Source organism: Orcinus orca, chromosome 5 (genome assembly GCF_937001465.1).
Source record: "Orcinus orca chromosome 5, mOrcOrc1.1, whole genome shotgun sequence".
Lineage (NCBI taxonomy): Eukaryota > Metazoa > Chordata > Mammalia > Artiodactyla > Delphinidae > Orcinus > Orcinus orca.
Window position 1 is genome coordinate 102665003 of NC_064563.1, and position 6000 is coordinate 102671002.

Sequence of the window (6000 nt, forward strand, 5' to 3'; positions counted from 1 at the left end):
GAGGAAATCACAAGCATGTACTCCAAGCCCTCTTTATTACAATCGCCCCAGGCATATATTTTACACTCCTACAAGCCTCAGAGTACTATGAAGCACCCTTTACAATTTCAGACAGAGTATACGGATCAACTTTCTTCATAGCCACAGGATCCCACGGACTGCACGTAATTATTGGGTCCACCTTCCTCATTATCTGTTTTCTACACCTATCAACATATCACTTCACGTCCAACCATCACTTCGGCTTTGAAGCCGCTGCTTGATACTGGCATTTTATAGATGTTGCATGACTATTCCTTTACGTATCTATCTATTGATGAGGCTCATAATTCTTTCAGTATTAATTAGTACAATTGACATCCAATCAGCTTCGGTATAACCCGAAAAAAGAATAATAAACTTAACACTGGCCCTATTGACAAACACAGCACTGGCTTCATTGCTCGTACTCATAGCTTTCTGATTCCCCAAGCTGAATATTTATACAGAAAAAACAAGGCCTAATTAATGTGGATTTGACCCCATAGGATCAGCCCGCTTGCCTTTTTCTATAAAATTCTTCCTAGTAGCAATCACATTTCTTCTCTTCGACCTAGCGATCCCCTTCTACTGCCCCTCCCCTGAGCACCTCAAACAAATAATCTAAAAACAGAACTCAACATAGCCCTGCTCCTAATCTCATTATTGGCAATTAGCCTGGCCTATGAATGAACTCAGAAGGCCCTAGAATGAACTGAATATGGTATTTAGTTTAAAACAAATGATTTCGACTCATTAGATTATGACTAAATTCATAATTACCAAGTGCCTTTAGTATATATAAATATTATTATAGCTTTCACAGTATCTCTTGTAGGACTGCTAATATATCGATCCCACTTAACATCCTCACTATTATGTCTAGAAGGCATAACATTATCGCTATTCCGCATGGCAACCCTAATGATCCTAAATTCACACTTCACTTTAGCCAGCATAATACCAACCATCCTGTTAGTGTTTGCAGCCCGCGAGGCCACACTCAGATTATCCTTACTAGTGATAGTATCGAACACATATGGCGCCGACTACGTCCAAAACCTTAACCTCCCCAATGCTAAAATTTATTAATTTAATTAATTATATTAATTATATTAATACCCCTATATTATCAAAAAATAATATAATTTTAATAATATAATTTGAATTAACTCTACAGCACATAGCCTACTAATTAGCCTCACAAGCCTGCTTCTCCTTAAGCAGTTTAATGATAATAGCCTTAATTTCTCATTAATGTTCTTTTCCAACTCCTTATCTACACCACTATTGATCTTAACGATATGACTCCTACCACTAATATTAATAGCCAGCCAATCTCACCTGCTCAGAGTCACCAAACCAAAAGAAACTATATATCACTATACTAATCATATTACAAACATTTTTAATCATAACATTTACAGCCACAGAACTAATTTTATTTTACATTATATTCGAGGCTACACTAGTTCCTATACTCATTATCATCACTCGATGAGGTAACCAGACAGAACACCTTAATGCAGGACTCTACTTTTTATTCTACACACTAGTCGGGCCACTCCCACTTCTAGTAGCATTAGTATATATCCAAAACACTACAGGCTCTCTAAATTTCTTAGTACTCCAATATTGAACCCAAGCACTACCCAATTCCTGATCTAATGCTTTCATATGACTAGCCTGCATAATAGCTTTTATGTTAAAAATACCCCTCTATGGTCTCCACCTCTATGGACTACACAAACCACATGTAGAAGCCCCCATCACAGGCTCTACAGTCCTTGCAGCCTATTACTAAAGCTTCTTGGGGGCTACTGCACACTGCAAATTACAACAATAATCAACCCGCTGACAGAATGCATAGCATATCCCTTTCTTATGCTTCCCCTATGAGGAATAATCATAACCAGTTCAATCTGCACGAAACAGACCTAAAATCACTTATCACATATTCTTCCATCAGCCATATAGCGCTTTTCATTGCAGCTATTCTTATCCAGACTCCTTGAAGTTATATAGGAGCCACTGCTTTAATAATCACCCATGGCCTCACATCATCTATACTACTCTGCCTAGCAAACTCAAATCACGCAGGAGTCCATAGCTGAGCAATAATCTTAGTCCAAGGCCTACAAACCTTCCTCCCGCTAATAGCCACTTGATGACTGCTAGCAAGTCTAACAAACTTAGCCTTATCCCCAGCTATTAGTCTGGTTGGAGAGTTGTTTGTGGTTATATCGTCCTTCTTGTGATCAAATTTCACCTTTATCTTAATAGGATCCAACATTGTAATTACAGCCTTATACTATCTCTATATATTAATTACAACACAATGTAGTAAATACACACACCACATTAATAACATTACACCCTCTTTCACACGAGAAAATGCCCTTATAGCCCTTCATGTTTTATCCCTCCTACTGTTGTCACTAAACCCCAAAATTATCCTAGGCCCCCTGTATTGTAAATATAGTTTAAAAAAAAACCACTAGATTGTGAATCTTGTAACAGAAGACTGAAACTTCTTATTTACCGAGAAAGTATGCAAGAACTGCTAATTGATGCTCCCATGCCTAACAGTATGGCTTTTTCAAGCTTTTAAAGGATAGTAGTTATCCGTTGGTCTTAGGAACCAAAATATTGGTGCAACTCCAAGTAAAAGTAATAAACCTATTATCCTCTTTCACTCTGGTCACACAGCTTATACTAACAATCCCAATTATAGTAACTAATACAGATCTTTACAAAAGCAACAAATATTCATCATATGTAAAAAATACTGTCTCGGGCTTCCCTGGTGGCGCAGTGGTTGAGAGTCCGCCTGCCGATGCAGGGGACACGGGTTCGTGCCCCGGTCCGGGAAGATCCCACATGCCGCGGAGCGGCTGGGCCCGTGAGACATGGCCGCTGAGCCTGCGCGTCCGGAGCCTATACTCCGCAACGGGAGAGGCCACAACAGTGAGAGGCCCGCGTACCGAAAAGAAAAATATATATATACTGTCTCATGTGCTTTTGTTACCAGCATAATTCCAAGAATATTTGTCCACACAAGCCAAGATATAGTTATTTCAAACTGACATTGGATCACTGTTCAAACGCTTAAATTAACACTTAGCTGCAAAATAGATTACTTCTTAATAACATTCGTATCAGTAGCATTATTTGCCACGTGGTCCATTATGGAGTTCTCAATATGATACACACACTCAGATCCCTACATTAACCAGTTCTTCAAATATCTACTGTTCTTCCTCATCACCATGCTAATTCTTGTTACTGCCAACAACCTCTTCCAACTTTTTATTGGGTGAGAGGGAGTTGGAATTATATCCTTCCTGCTCATTGGGTGGTGAGACGGGCGAACAGACGCAAACACAGTTGCTCTCCGGGCAATCCTATATAACCACCTTGGGGATATTGGATTTATTGTATCAAGAGCACAATTCCTCTTTAACCTAAACACATGAGACCTGCAACACATTTTTATACTAGACTTAAATCACTCAAGTCTCCCCCTCACAGGACTCGTACTAGCTGCAGCTGGAAAATCAGCCCAATTTGGACTTCACCCCTAAATCCCCTCAGCAATAGAAGGCCCTGCTCCTGTATCAGCCTTACTCCACTCAAGCACAATAGTGGTAGCAGGAATCTTCTTCTTATTAGATTTTACCCTTTAACAGAAAACAACAAACTTATTCAAACCATAACATTATGCTTAGGAGCCCTTATCACCCTATTCACAGCAATATGTGCCCTCACCCAAAACGACATTAAAAAAATGGTCACTTTCTCCACTTCAAGCCAATTAAGCCTAATAATGGTAACAATTGGCATCAACCAACCCTATCTAGTGTTCTTGCACATCTGCACACATGCTTTTTTTAAGGCCTGCTATTCATATGCTCCAGATCTATTATTCACAGCCTGAATGACGAACAAGATATTCAAAAAATAGGAGGCCTATTCAAAGCTCTACCTTTCACCACATCAGCCCCTATTATTGGAAGTTTAGCACTGACAGGAATGCCTTTCCTCACCGGTTTCTTCATCGAAACTGCTAACGTGTCTTGTACCAACGCCTGAGCCCTACGAATAACGCTAGTTGCCACCTCCCTCACAGCTGTCTATAGTGCTCGCATTATCTTCTCCGCACTACTAGGGCAACCTCCCTTCTCTCCCTTAACCTCAATCAATGAAAACAACCCACTCCTAATTAGCTCCATCAAATGCCTACTAATTGGAAGTGTCTTTGCCAGGTTTATTATCTCCAGCAGCATCCCCCCAACAAAGGTCCCCCTAAAAACCATGCCCCTATACCTAAAATTAACTGCCCTTACAGTGACCATCCTGGGCTTTGTATTAGCACTTGAAATTAATCTTAACACACAAAACTTAAAATTTATTTACCCTTCAAATACCCTCAAATTCTCTAGTCTTTTAGGATATTTCCCCACTATCATGCACCATTTACCTCCCTACCTAGACCTATCAATAAGCCAAAAATCAGCATCCTCCTCTTAGACTTAATCTGACTAGAAAAGATTTTACCAAAAACCACATCCCTTATTCAATTAAAGCTCTCCATGCTAGTCTCAAGCCAAAAAGGCCTTATCAAACTATATTTCCTATCGTTCCTTATTACCCTCATCCTTAGCATGCTTTTATTTAATTACCACAAGTAGTTTCCATAATAACTACAACACCAATAAACAGCGACCAGCCAGTAAAAATTACCAACCAGGTACCATAACAATATAATACTGCAAGCCCCATAGCTTCCTTGGGAAAAAAACCAGAATCACCAGTGTCATAAATAACCCAGTTTCCCAGCCCATTAAACACAGCCTCCACCTCTTCATCCTTTAAACATACAGCACCATTAAAAACGCTATTACCAATCCTGAAAGAAATGTCCCCAAAACAGCGTTATTAGAAACCCAAACTTCAGGATACTGCTCAGTGGCCATAGCCATCATATAACCAAACATATCCAAAATCCCTCCTAAATAAATCAAAAACACCATCAAGCCTATAAAAATGAACCAACAAAATTCAACACAATCCCACACCCAACACCGCCACTCACAATCAACCCAAAGCCCCCATATATAGGTGAAGGTTTTGAAGAAAACCCCACAAAACTAATCACAAAAATAACCCTTAAAATAAATACAATATATGTCATCATCATGCCCACATGGATTCTAACCATGACTAATGACATGAAAAATCATCATTGTCATTCAACTATAAGAACACCAATGACCAACATCTGAAAATCACACCCACCAATAAAAATCATCAACAGTGCATTTACTGACCCCTCAACCCCATCACATATCTCATCATGATGAAATTTTGGTTCTCTATTAGGTATTTGTTTAATTCTACAAATCCTAACAGGCTTGTTCCTAGCAGTACACTACACACAAGATACAATAACTGCCTTCTCATCAGTAACACACAACTGCCAAGACGTTAACTATGGATGAATCATTTGATACATACATGCAAACGGAGCTTCCATATTCTTTATTTGCCTTTACATTCACATAGGACATGGTCTATATTATGGATCCTACACTTTTCTAGAAATATGAAACATTGGAATTGTTCTGCTGTTTACAGTTATAGCCACTGCATTCATAGGCTACGTGCTATCATGAGGACAAATATCATCTTGAGGAGCAACAGTCATTACCAACCTGCTCTCAGCAATCCCATACATTGGCACTACTCTTGTCGAATGGATCTGAGGTGGCTTTTCCGTAGATAAGGCAACTCTTCCGCTATTTTTTGCCTTCCATTTTGTTCTCCCTTTCATCATTACAGCATTAGCAGCTGTCTACCCACTATTTCTCCACGGAACAGTATCCAGCAACCCCACAGGAATCCCGTCCGACATAGACAAAATTCCATTCCACCCCTATTACACAATCAAAGACATCTTAGGCACCCTGTTACTAATTCTAG

The 6000-nt window shown here is 39.4% G+C and overlaps 1 pseudogene; it reads left to right on the forward strand.

Annotated features, from left to right (window-relative positions):
• The window catches only part of LOC117202424 (NADH-ubiquinone oxidoreductase chain 5-like), a 28441-nt pseudogene extending 23732 nt beyond the window's left edge, over nt 1–4709 (forward strand).
• The last annotated feature ends 1291 nt before the right edge of the window (nt 4710–6000 follow it).